The sequence below is a fragment of the Anser anser genome (assembly GCF_964211835.1).
Source record: "Anser anser genome assembly, chromosome: 2".
Classification (NCBI taxonomy): domain Eukaryota; kingdom Metazoa; phylum Chordata; class Aves; order Anseriformes; family Anatidae; genus Anser; species Anser anser.
The window spans coordinates 69,630,173-69,644,440 of record NC_139721.1 but is presented as its reverse complement, the minus strand read 5'-3'; the positions used below and the strand labels follow the sequence as shown (position 1 = coordinate 69,644,440).

General features: G+C 39.4%; 1 long non-coding RNA gene across 2 annotated transcripts in view; it reads right to left on the bottom strand.

Annotated features, from left to right (window-relative positions):
• Nucleotides 1–14,268, bottom strand: part of LOC310893412 — a 69,124-nt gene that overhangs the window by 8,178 nt on the left and 46,678 nt on the right. For both annotated transcript variants that reach the window (XR_014578964.1, XR_014578965.1), the window contains exon 2: nucleotides 1,622–1,831. This is a non-coding gene — a long non-coding RNA (uncharacterized lncRNA). The remainder of the gene's footprint in view (nucleotides 1–1,621; nucleotides 1,832–14,268) is intronic.

The following is a 14,268-nucleotide window of genomic DNA, read 5'->3' as shown; positions in this document are numbered from 1 at the left end:
GCTGATTCAAGCTTCCTCTGTTGTAGAAAACTGGAAACCTAGATGTATGGATGGGGTAGGGCCTATCAGTGGTATTTCTCTGCTTACAGGCAAATAACGAATCCAAGGGATAAGTGTAAACAAAGCAGAAGTTCAATGGGAAGTTGAGAAGGAAGAAGACAACAGGAACTCAGAAAAGCCAAACCCAGATTTTAGCTCGAGCAAGCAAGCTGAGATCTCTGGGTTCTTTGCCAATAGCCACAAATTCAGCTCACTTCTCAGAACTGCAGAGGTAACCAGCAAGTGCCCCCTGTGCTCCAGTTAGAGGTCAGTATTGTTCAACTGGGAGAGGGCCAAATTTTTGAAAAGCTCTGTGCCTTTTCCACCAAGGAATACGCGGTTTCTGATATCTCCTTGGGACTGCAACATGGAAAGTGGCCTCCTACATCAACCTACAGAGGGAAGCAGCCCCTCTCCTTTCTTCAGGACAGAGGATCAATAACACAGAATAAATTGCATTTTACAGATAAACTGGACACACATCTTTCAACTCATCATTAGCAAACAGGAACAAGAGTATTTCATTGCCTCCGATTTGATAATGTAACTCTTTTTATTAAAAACTCCCCAGCTGACAGATGGACAATGTCTCTCTTTCTCAGACAGATTTGGACCACTATTCTCCCTACTTACCAGTAAGCGTCAAGAGTGATAAACTTATTCAGGGCTTCAAGTCATTGGCTCTCGTATCTACTTCTGCATATTTCTTTGATTATTATCTCTCTCTCTCTCTCTCTCTCTCTATATATATATATATAAAACTCAGGTACTCAATGACTCTTATTTCAGCCATTGTTATTTGTTTCCAGGAAAGGTACTACAAGGCATACGGTGCTCTTATGGGTAAGTTCAAGGAAGGAGCTCATTCGTGACACCAGCAAAAGAACACAGGAACACTTCCATGAGAATCTAACTGGTAAGTGGGGATGAGAGAGAGGACAAGCATACTGGAAAAGCAACCTTCTTCCCATTTCTAGCCATTTGACCATGACATCAACCGCTCTACTCTTTATGATAAACAGCCTTCCCTTGTGACTGAAGCATCTGCCTAAACTATTTTAACATGGCAATGCCTTCCCAGTCACAGATACAATTAAACCCAGCTATTGTAGAGAACAGCAGAAAACATTTTAACATTAAGGTCTCATGATATTTACAAGGTTTATATCCAATATATATAATATATGCCACAGACCTACAACTAACTTTGCATATACACATAAGACCAAAAATAAAATACATATGGATGATATCACACAGCTTTGCAAACTCCCAGTTTCCACATTCACTAAGATTTGTGACATCTGAACTCTAGTCACAATTTTATTTTTTATGGCCAATATTATAGCTTGCAGACTGCCATTTGTTTCCCAAAATTATTTCCATTGTCGTGAACTTGAGATTTATAGCCAAAGCTGATAGAATCATTTCTGAGCAATATATATCAAGGGGAGAAAAAAAGCAGTTCATACAGAAGAGCTGACTGCTGTCTTAATTATTGAGAAACTGCTACTTCAGAAAAGCAGCATAGGGATTTGACAAAATTCATAATTTCAAAAGCACCATACATATTAAAACTCACCAAAAGTTGCATTTGACAGTGGGAATCAGATATCTTCATGACTTCCAATATTTTTAACCTGTGTTTCGCTGTCTGGGCTGATTGTTCCAGCAGTTTCCTTTGTTGCTCACCTCAAGCTGATATCAGGCCACCCACCAGTTGTTTGCATTTCTTTTAGCTTTTGAGACTTGGGATACTGTTGTTTATAGTTCATCTGCTTTTTTTCTTCTTCTGTGGAAAGAAGACATCATAATTTGTTTGTTTGTTTTGTATTGCACCACTTTACCTAGCACATTATCCACTCGGATTACAAAACAAGTTGTTGGCACATGGCTTTATGTTCATTACAAAAAGATCCACATGCTGCTTACTCCACTGCCTATAACATTGGCTTTGTGCCAGAGGCAAACGTGATATTCTCTGACATTCTCATTCTGAATGATGCAGACACAAATCTCACATATGTATCACTTCATTTATACATTGCAGATAACAGTTGTCTGTGCCATCGGCCAGCCCTGTTACATGAGAATAACATTCAAAGACTTATTTTCCAAATCATAAGGAATTACACAACTCCCTGTGTATTCCATATTCAGTTAGGCAAACAAAAGATCAGAAACATGCACACACACTTTTATTTATACCCTCAACATGCAAACGTTTTGTGTATCTCAGTGGTATCACAACTTATTTATCTAAATAGTTTTGCAACTAATTGCAATAATGAGCCCCCTCATGAAGTAACACTGGAGAATTTAATGAAAAGGGGAAAAAAACAACAACCTTGTTCATATGCACATCAGTTTTTGCAAAGCAGTCACAACACAGCAATATGCTCACTGATGCGCAGACAGACAGGACTGAGTCTGAATATGTGATTGCTCAGCTCCAACAGCAACAAAGCTGCCACGGGTCTGCTATGCAGAGTTGGAATGAACAGAAGATTTACAAGCACTGTAAGTGCTCTTGCTAGGGTTGTGCCTGCCTCTATGGGAACACGTGTGCAGTATATAGCAGCACAAGTGAAGCCAGATGATGATGAAAGGCAGCACCTAAGTAATTGCAGTTCTCCTTTTCACTTTGGGGAACACCAGGAGAACACAACCCAATTGATGGGATTAGCTTTCCAGCGTGGTTACCAACCAGAGGGAAGCTGATGATCACAGGCAGGTTATACAGTAATTTCAATACCTTTGGTGAGATGCTGGCAAGCACAGGGTAAACTCTTGTTCTGCATGGAGAGCTGTGGATCTTCCTTGTGGAACTAGCCATCTGCACACAGCTAGCCACATGCACACAGTCTGCAAATGGGCCTTAGGAACAGTCTCTGAAAAGCCTCTGCGATATGTCTCTGCTATTAAGGGCAAGCATTACAAAGCAGTGATCTTTTTTCACATGGTCATATTCTTTGCAACGCTGAAAAGATGACTAGATGTGGCAAGCACAACTCTCCTTTGTACATTATCCTGTATTACAAGACGGACTATATTCCCTCCCACTCACCCAGGTGCATCAGTGTCAAAATGAAGAACGCTTCTAGTGGAGAAATACAAACAGGCAGATAAAAGATTGCTCTAGAAACTTCACTTTTGCATGAATTCATCCTCATCTTTAAGCCTATACCTTTAATGTGTGAAAGCTTCCCGCTAAAACACTGTCAGCCTCATCTTGTTTCTGTAAACACAGTTGAAGTGAGGTGCAGCACAACCAAAATGTTAAGGTTCGCTGACCTCTTGAACAGGACAGGAGGATACTTAGAAGTTAGAGAATAAATACAAAATAATCATTTATAAATATGAAGGGGAATGATACGAGCTCTTAAAGAAAAAAAGTAAGAATTACAGAGAGTGAGCTGTTCTGAAGAGATCTGTAAATTTGCAATAAACTGACAAAACTTGAAGATGCAGTGAGATGTTATTTGGAGAATAACATCTAAATTCAGCCACTGGGGAGGGGCTGGCAACGCTTTTCAGGTGACTGCTTTGAAGGCAGACTTTACTTCAGAGAAGGCAAGAAAATGAACAGCAATATCAAAGAAGCTATTTGGAGCTACGCCAAGGATACTGAAGGAAAACTCAGAAGGGCAGAGGGCTCCGCAGGAGAAAAGAGAACCTAACATAGCATATTTTATCATCTTCTACCAAGTGCTGCAATAAATAAGGACAATCTGTGTTTAATATACACCTATTCACACTTAAATACAATGTCCCAGGACCACGGTGATTTGGGAGCACAATTCTCCTCCAGCAAAGTAATGGTCTACACGTGGAAGGCACTTATCTTCAGTGGGCTTCAATGCAGGTGTTTGGTCCTGCACGTTGCAGACATGCCCATCATTAGCAGGCAGTCTGCTTTCCCAAAAAAAGAAATTGACACTTAAGCTGCAGAAATGCACTTACCAATCTCTACTAGATCTACATCTCTCTGCAGCCCTGTCAACCCTCCCCAGCACACCGGGATGTGGCAGAAACCTACTTTGCCAACAATGCTGCGCTCTCCAATTGCCCTGCTGAATACCAAGGACAGTACTACCATATATCTCCACTCGTGATTTCACCTGAAGTTGTGAGTGCTTTGTACTCTCCAAATCTTCAGATTGCGCTTTTAGTGATGCACCAGTTGGTTTGTGCTCCTCAAAATCCTTGCAAACTAATCTCAGAGTTTGCCTTACCCGTTATCACTGCAGAAAAGGAAGACTTTCTGGTTCACTTAACATTTGGAATTTATATCTCACAAGCAGACTTTTGTTTGTTTCAGATTTACAGTAGATTTGTCAAAATTATGTTAACTGATGAATGATCAATTGATTTATTGTGTTAAAAAAGCAAGGGTTTTGTTAATTATTACTAATTAAAATTATTTTATTTTATAAAAACCCTTCCTGGTTCAATATTTCCTAAATGGGAAGAGCATTTAGATATAAAATGCACTTCCACTTGTATTTCAATTTTGCTCTAAGGTTTTATGTTAGCCTGCAAAAGCATTACTAAATGACGTCAGTAAAGTCAAGTCTTTGGCATTTAAAACAAGGCAAGCAAAACACTTCCATTCACAGCATGGGAATAACATTTTGAAATGGCCAAGTTATCTAGACATTTAGTTGAATGGCATCAAATTTGTCTTTGGACTTGTGGTCTTAATTTGTAGCTACACACATGCTTTTTTTTTTTTAAACTCTGACAGCAGAAGTCAGTATTTTCTACAAGCAATTTTAAATTCACATTTTAAAATACCTTGGAGGAAGAAAAGAAGGTCTGCTTTAAAAGTACAAGAATCTTATTTGGTTAAATAACTAAGTATTTTAATAAGTTAAGCTAAGTAACTAAGTATTTGTCCTTATGTGTATATAATAATCAGAAAATGGCCATAATCTAACAGTCTAGTACAGTGGTCTCAATTTTATTTAATGCTTGTAATAAAACTACAGTACAATTCTTGCAACAGAGGGTCAAGGCACTTATACTGGCAATTAAGCTAGCACTTGCCAAATTTGTAATGATCTTATTCACGTGTGCCCAAAGCTGGCAGCTGTCCGAAGCACACAATTTGATGCTCGGCTTAAGCCATATCCCTCAGTTACCAATTCTCAAATGATGCTGGGAAAACTGAGGAAAGGAGGAAAGGACTGCAAGCACAGAAGGAAGTCAATGAAAAAGAAAGGAATGAAAATGCATAATTGCAAATGTAAAAAAAAGAAACTTAAGACAGTTGAAGAGTGGTAAGACTTCCATTAGATATTTAGTTTGTTTCATAAATTCAATGAACTGCTATAAAACAAACAGGCAGTTGTGAACTACTTCCAGTCTGTAAGGGGAATTCATGGTAACTGTAACCTCTGGCAACCTTTAAACACATAGGATGCACTCCTTGAAGTTGAGCATATTCACAGATTGTGGTGTACAACCCTTAGTTATCTTCAGTGGTGTTTGCCACGTATTTGCAAGACACTCGAAGTATTCTGCAAGTCGAGCACTGTTCTGCTATAGCTATGTGGCTAGAATCACTGGTAATAGCCACAGCAAAGTCAGCCTTCTGTTTTGCTGGGCATAAAGTAGTTTTGAAAGCACTGATGCTTGCTAAAGACCAATGGGAAGAGTGGGATCTTTGGTTGCACACAGGGATGTTCAGTATCCCTCAGGAAGTTTGCAGAACCTTTGACCTCCCAACAAAATGTATGCTTGATTTGAGACTTCATTGGCTTGCTACGTCTTCTTTTACATGTAATATTATTCACTATGACAGAATAACTTTTTGGCAAGTTTGTTTACAAGAAATGCATACTAATGCTTCATAATTTACATGGTAGTCTCACTGTTGCCAGACAAAGCTTTCTGTTGTAAGATGAAGTTAAGCCATGCTCCAGGAATGTCTAGTGCAGGAAGAAAAAAAAAAAAGAAAAAAAAAAGTCAAGTAGAAGATTTAAGGAATGCCATCACTTTACCGGAAAAATGGTACAGGTCTGTCAGACAGAACTCTTTCTGCATCAGTATTTCTTATCCTGATCTATGGGCAATTTAGAGTATTCAGCTCTAACACCACCACTGTTTTCAACAGGAAAAGAAATGTTGCTATGTATCTACCGTAAATAGAGCTGATTTAAAATTTTGGGAAAACCTGCATTCTGCCAGCTGCCTACAAAGCTGGAAAACAGGTTCCTGCTGTGCTGATAACCTTGAACACCCTGACAGCCCAGGAAGGCTGCTGCATAGGGAACAGCTTAAAACAAAAACCTGTTTTTCTTTCAGTGGTACTATTCACTCTGTTTCTCCTCACAGGTATTTAAACTACATTAAAATTCTATTTTTATTAACATTTGATCAACCTTAGTACCAAAATAATTCCTCCTTCTAATCCCTTCCCCCACACGCACACCAACTAGGGAGAATATTTTCCTCCCTGTGAAAATTGCATGGGAGAGAAATTCTCTTTCCCAGCCAGCACCATCTGGATGTAAAGCTTAAAATGTCGAGAGGGCACGAGGAGAACTACAGCAGGCCAGCAAGTAGATGGGGAAGGCTAATGTTAATTTGCATAGTCATTAAAATTCAGTATGCTTCAAAGAGATAGAAGAAAATTGAAGGAGATAACGTATAAATGCAGTAAAAAGGAACAACAAGGAGAGATAGCCTAAAACCAGGAAAGTGAAAAAAAATTACTGCAGACATCAGGGAAAAAAAAAGTTTCAGTACTTCCAGTTGGAAAATTGAACTCGAGAAAGGAAGCTACTGAATAGACAGAACTTGATACAACACTTAAATAAATAAATAAATCACTTTACACGTAAGTGAAGCAAATGCTTCTAGACCAACAGTTCCCACATTTATTTGGACTGGGGTTTCATCCAGCAGCAGAAGTTATTTCCAGACCCCAACCCCCTTGTCATTACCTAGAAGAAGATCAGAGCTGCTGAATACTCAAGACTCTGGATGGATAATCGCTGCTCCTAGTGCTCTGGAAGTTCATTCCCAATTGGACTTTATACATTGAGACAATAAAGCACGGTGAGCGCTGAAGAAGAGTGCAAAGGTGCCCTGAAGCTACTGTAATTGGTCCAAGCAGGATTTTCTCAGTTCATGGGACAGCATGTAGCAGGCACATCCATTTTCATAATTACCACAGAGCACTAAAAAGGGCCAGGCTGTCCTCCCCCTCACACAGGTGTGCAGGCAGCCTTTTAATGTGACAGACAGGTTCATAAAGGCACTTTATGTAGATTTCTCAACATCTTTCTCTGGTACTTACACCAACTTCCTCCATTGAACTCCAGAATCAGGCACATGGGAAACATTTTTGCTCTCTCCATACAACTGCATTGCTCTGTACTATAGGAAGAATAAAGATCAGCGTGCCATGCATCAGATTTGTGATCTTAAAAACATAATGGAGCTTCTAGAGCTCACTTAGCATAAACTTTATCCTTCTCACTCTTCACATTGGAATCACTCCAGAGCATGAAAGTTAAGAACAGAAAACCATATAACAGCATGGAAGAGTAAATTCATCTTCAGCATGGAAGAGTAAATATATCTTTAAGGTTTTATGTAACCTCCACTCTCCTAACTAAATAATCACTAGAACTCTGAAGAAGAACATATAGACTAGTTGGAAAGAGTCTAGACGTGGTCCACCATCAGTGTCCAAATGCCAAGCACACACAAACATAAAAGCCATTGGTTACAGAAGTAGGAACCCTAATTGCAGAAGGGGAAAAAAATCCAGCAGAATGTGCCAACATCAATATTTTATGCATTGAACCACAGGATATAACAGAAATGTTCCACCAGCTCGTTTCACCAATATCAACCACACATTCCTTGTAAATCAAAAAAGGATTCTCTGCATCTTGAAAGTATTACTAAGATGGAGGATAGAATAGCAGAGAGTGCTTTGCAGGCTTCACAACAGCCAACTCGTGCAATGTACCACCCAAGACACTTCTATCATATGGCTAGGCTAAATTAAAGAACTATTTCTACCTTGAATGTATTATACGTGGCAACGCCATCATAAGGCATACTGGTACCACAACTGAGATAAAAGAAATTGCTGAACATGTGGGAAGGAATAGCCTCAGGCTGACACCTGGGGAAAGCAGCTGGCACTAGAATAAGGCTGGCTGGGTCTTCAGTAACCATTTGTCCATAAAGAAACACAGTCAGCATCTACCCATGAACCAGGGCCTTTTATCAGCATAATATATACAAAAGCTTCCACAAACACAAAGCCTCTCTGATGCCCCTAGGAAAAGGCTCGTGTTCCACAACAAACGTGAAAATGTGAGTATGAAGAAGTGTGGGACCATGTCCAGGAACAGCCGAAGAAGCAGCAGTTCGTTACCTAGGCCTGCTTTCTGCCCTTTCCTTTCCCCAGTCTTCCTTCTTGTTTACACAGCTCTCCTCCTTACCTTTCCTTCACTAGATGCAAAGTTATGACTTCACAGTTTTATTATTACTTTAAAATTTAACTTTAAATTATTAATATTGAAATCATATAATCAATATTAATACTATCCAGCATAAGAAAGTTAATAGCAATCTGTGTGCTACAGGTGGTGATGTGAAGTTCTGTGATTTCACAGAAGACAGGTTTTTTTTGTGCTGTGACCTTTGCCATGAAAAATTAGAAAAATAAACCAATCCCATGAAATTGCTTCTCCTGGAAAAGTCTTCACACTGTGGTTTTTACTCTGTTCTAACCCAGCACTGTAAAATCACAGGATCAAGGGACTCCAAGCAGATGCAAAAATGCATGCACCTAGTCATTGGCAATATAGGCCCAAACAAAGCCACAGAGGTGCCTGTATTTCACAGCAAGTTATCCGGGGCCTGGTGGAAGCACCATGTCAGTACAAGTGTCAGATGTGGCAGAAATGACATGTTTCATCACTTTTCTTCTCAACTTCCTTAAGAGTTTTCAGGATTGAGTAAGTCCCAAATTCAATCCCCACCCCAGCAAAGCAAATCCTTGGAAACAAATATTCTTACTGGGGCTCAAAGCCATAGAATTTGAGGACTGCATATTTGTTTGCTTAGCAGAGCTTTCAGAGCCCCTTCTTTTTACCTTATCATTTACTTCTTTATTTACTGTCTGTATTTAGCAAAGTGCACAACCACTACAACATAAAGCACCTGAGTGATGAAGCTAGGGTGAGAATTTAAAACACGCTAGCTCTCAGGTCTGTAACAACAAGGTACCAAATCAGCAAGATTCAGATCAAGTCTCCCCAAACCACTTTTTCATTTGCCAACTCCTATGACTTCAGACTCATACTCCTGAGAAAGCAATATCCCCATGCTCCCATTCTGTCACTCTAGATTTCATTGGTGTGCATGGAGTTGTCATCTTGATTTTTGACACATAAAAAAAAGCAAGTGGTTTGAAAAAGTAAAAAAATGCTCTTCTCTCTCTCTGTATACATATTATTAAATGAAAGCTTAGCAGAGTAACTTACAGGGATTATTTATTTATTTATCTATCTTCTTAGGAGTCATGATCTCTTCAGAATCAATTACAACAGCAGAAATAAGACAAGGTGCTTTGTTTCACAAAAACATGTGCTTAGAGATTACAAAACTGCATTAATTTATTTCCTATCCACAAAGTTGTTTCTGTAACTGCTTGTATCTGATCACGGATACAAACAACATTCAATGCTGCTGACTCCCAAACGTTAGTCAGTAATTTTACTTTATTTGTCAAACTTATGCTCAGACATATCACCAAGTCTGTAACATTTTAGGATACTCAGAACTAGAGCTACAGGACAAACTGACTTCTTAGTTCAGTTGACAACTGTAATCTGGAGGTAGACTGAAGTGTAATCAGGAGGAAAGGGAAGGTCCCCAATATTACTTTAACCAGGTGTGTTGTAGATTTGAATTCACTGCTGAGTTCAATGCATTAAAAAGAAAAAAAAAGGGGGGGGGGGGGAGTTAGGCATATGATATTTGGCCCCAAGACTTTCTCTATGCAGCTGAGCAATAGCTAATGCATTTTATTCATCCCCTTACATTTCCTCTGAAAAGGCCTATTTCCCCTCCTCATTAAAAACATGGTAAATAAAAATAGATATAAAACTCAGTCTTCTGCCCCTAGTCGAAAGTTAACAATGGACAATGATTTAATGCGCAAAGCAGGCATATAAATTCTTTCACGGCATCACAGAACAGTTCAGGAGGTTGGAAGGAACCCCTGGAGGTTATCTGGTCCAATGTCCCACGCTCGAGCAGGACCATCTAGAGCAAGTTGCCCAGGACCATGCCCAGGCAGCTGGCTTGTGAACATCTCCAAGGAGGGAGACTCCACAGCCTCTCTGGGCAACGTGTCAGTGCACAGTCACCTGCCCAGTACAGAAGTGCTTCCTGATGTTCAGAGGGAACCTCCTGTGTTCCAGTTTGTGCCCACTGCCTCTTATCCTGGCACTGGGCACCACCAAAAACAGCATGAATCCATCATCATCTTTACAGCCTCCCTTCAGGAATTTCCAGACACTGATAAGATCCCCCTGAGCCTCCTCTTCTCTGGACTGAACAGTCCCAACTCCCTCAGCTTCTCCTCACAGGAGAGGTGCTCCAGTTTCTTGATCATCTTTGTGGCCTTTTCATTTCCTGATATGATTTTTCAGTTCAGGCAGGAATGGCTAGAGAAGCAGTTTAAAGGAGGCAAAAAGCCCCCATACAGGTAAAAATAATAATAATAATAAAAAAAATCTGGAAACATGGGACAGATGCTGGAAACATACCTACAGTACCAAAGCACTGGTGAGATGCAGAAACACTGAAGCATGAGGAACAAACGAAAAAAGAAACAGAGCAAATTTTTTCATTTTTTCAAGGAGGAGACTAGAAAGAAATATATATATATATAAGGAAGGATCAAATGCAGAGGTTAAGAAAATGAGCACTAGAAGAGTCTGTTGAACAGAAGATAATACAACGGGGCAAGATCCCATTGTAGTGTGCAAACCCCTTGATCAAAAAATAAAGATAGCATCCCTTTGGGACATAAGAGAAGGGGGTCACGAACAACACGAACACCTGCACCTTTCAAAACACAGCCAGGTTTCAAAATTTTGCCAAATGTTACAAGCTAGGCAGGGCCTGGCTCAGGGGCTTCACAGAGATCTAGGTGACCCAGCTGGTGAGCTGGTGATCACATGGAGGTGGATGCTGTCTTTTGAGTTAATCCTGAACTTCCTTCACATTTTTGGATGCTGAGGGAGACATTTCTGACCACAAGGTACAAATGATATTGGGCTCACCTGAGCTTAAAAAGTCCACAGGTATTTTACAGGACTAGTCATTTAATATTGCATTTCCTTGCCCAAGTACCATTCTTAGGGAGCCACATTTCTGACCTCATCTGCTGTTGAATACTTTCAACCAATCGACCCAGCCATGACCTGCGATGGGATTTCCATGATTTGTTCTGGAAATTATTGTGGCTCACAACACTGTCTCTATCCTTGTCGAAAAAAAGCACTCTATACAATTAAGATGGTAATGTCTGTGTGGAAATAGATGAAAACCGTTTGTCACATCTTTTGCCTCTGCTCCCGGGAGTTAATCCATATACTCTGTTTATAAGATGAAACACCTTCTCTCATTTTTTCAATAAATAACATGAAAATATATTAGATTGCTGGGATTTATACAGAGACATTCAGCAGGCCTTTCAGGGCTGTCAAAGAAATTGAATACATGGTTCTTCTACACAGAGTGAGTTATCTGAATAAATGTGTATTAGAAGAATTTCACTTCTTATCTTTGTCTGATTCATTCTCAGACAAATATATACACACTTTCACTAATGCCAGTGAGGTTGCAGAACACAACAGAAAATACGTCCCTGGGCTGTTTCTGTAATATCTGTGATAGAAAACTGACCAGTAATACTGATATATTAAAAAAACAAAAAACAAAAAAAAACTCAAGGTATAGGAAAGGGAATCATTTATTTTGCTTGTTTCAGCTTTTGATTATGCTTTGTTTTATTTTTCTATGGTTTACCTTGTAAACCTTTAACACAGGAAACACATAAAACCTGCAATAAAGCCTTTATCAATTGCATCTTGCACAACACTACAGAGCACTTTCCAATAGCTCTTAATTATTGAGAGCCAGCACTAGATTTAGAAGGGCAATTAGCTTCCTACTATTTTGAGGCATACACATGGCCACCAGGCCACTTGCCTCTGTGCATGGACAATGTCACAGCATTCACAAACCTATTTAGACAGACAACCAGTATGTGCATATAATCAGGTTTGGCATAATACTTGTCTCCCCTAAGCTAATATAAACTATAGAGGTGTTCATCTGCTCAACTTTGAAGGAGAACTTCATGATACTCTACAAATTTTCTTCTCTTTCAGACAAAATTCAGCCTTTCGTTACTGGTATCACATAGAGAAGAGATCAGTCTCACAACAAAGATATGCTGTCTCTCATACTGGAACTACTGTGAAGTCAACGGCAATTAACTGTTCATATCTTGACAGAAAAAAAAAAAAAAAAAAAAGAATTGTAATTAAGACAGTCCCTATTCCAAAAGAAAAAGGAGCAAGAGCAGCTTAATTCTACCAGGGCTGAAAGAAAATGGTGGCAGCTGCCTCAAACTCTGTCAAGGGAAGAGGCATGGTCCTCCCATATCCATTTAACAATATAACCATGCAACCCTCAACTAATACTGAGCCCTTCTACTGCTCATCTTAAAGAGGTGTCGTGTAATTATTACAATAGATCTCATTTTGCCAATCTTTCTCGAGTATTTTTAATTTTAGTTTTCCAGTTACAAAACAAGTTATTTATTCCTTAAATGTATTAGAAAGAAAAGCGTGGATGTGAAGATGGTTTTAAAGACAATCTCTTACTACTCAGGAAAAGATGACACCTTTTTAAGGGGCAAGTGAAATCTGCCATCTTCCCATCTGAAGGAAAACTATCACCAGAAAAGACCGGCGATGAATGCATACTAATGCAAAGAAAAGTCACTTGGACTCCTGTACCTGTGGAATCACTGGTAAAATTGCTATATATTTCAAAAATACTTGCAAGAAATTGGGGAAATTGCCTAAGGGAAAAAAATAGCAAGACTTCACTGAACAAAGACAAGTGCAAGTGCTACACTTTAGGCTAGGGAACAGTTCTGTAGGAAACTGGCGGTGGCATCAGACAGCAAGCTGAATTCATTCTCATGGAAAAGGCAAATCTGATGCTGGATTTTTAAATAAAAGCACACAGACAATGTATTCGTCCGTACCTGAGCCCTTTGAGACCCTAGCTACAAAACAACATCACATTTTCAACACTACACTTTGAAAAGGTCATGAATAAATTATAGGAAGTCCAGAGGATAACAAAAATTTTCAGAGGTCTAGAAAACCCAACCATGATGGAAAAACCGAACAAACTGGTTTTTGTTGTTGTTTTGTCTTGCTTTGCTTTTTTAAAGAAATAAATAAAGGTGACTTCTGAAAGAATTAGTAATACTTTTCAAGTTCATTAATAGTTGCTTCAAAGAGCAAAGGAATCATCTGTTCTCCACACAAATTGTTATTTCCATTGCATAAATAATTGGATTAAATTGCAAATTCAAATTTGACAACAAAAAGCCTTGAATGAAAAAAGATAACAAAGCACGAGACTATCTTTAGACTGGGATATCTTCAGATTTCCTGGACAGCAATCTGCTTACTTTTGCAACTCAGCAAAAGAAGGCAGGCCTATGACAATACCATGAAAACATACAAGAGCCTGGACCAGGCTTCCTCCATGTCAGCAAAATAATTACAGGCCACAAAATCTGCCTGAAGAGAACACATTCGCAGGATAATCAAGAGGAAAAAAAGCTGGAGAAGCTCAAGCACAGGCTAGCCCAAATCTCCGTGTTTCATAAGCAAGAGGAGCTTTGAGCAAGCAACTCACCAGCCAGCACTCAGCAACCTTGGCCTTACCATCCAGTGAGAAGACTGAAAAAGACAGGTGGAACTGAACTAAAGAGCTCTCTGATTGTAGACCTGCTCATTCAGTATTGAGGCAAAGCCCAAACATCTGACTGCACCTTTCATTAAAACACTACAATCATGCATGCTTGTAACTGCAGAAAGCTAAGAGCTAAAGAGCCAAAATTAATTTCAATTGCATGTAAAAATTACCCAGGTACTC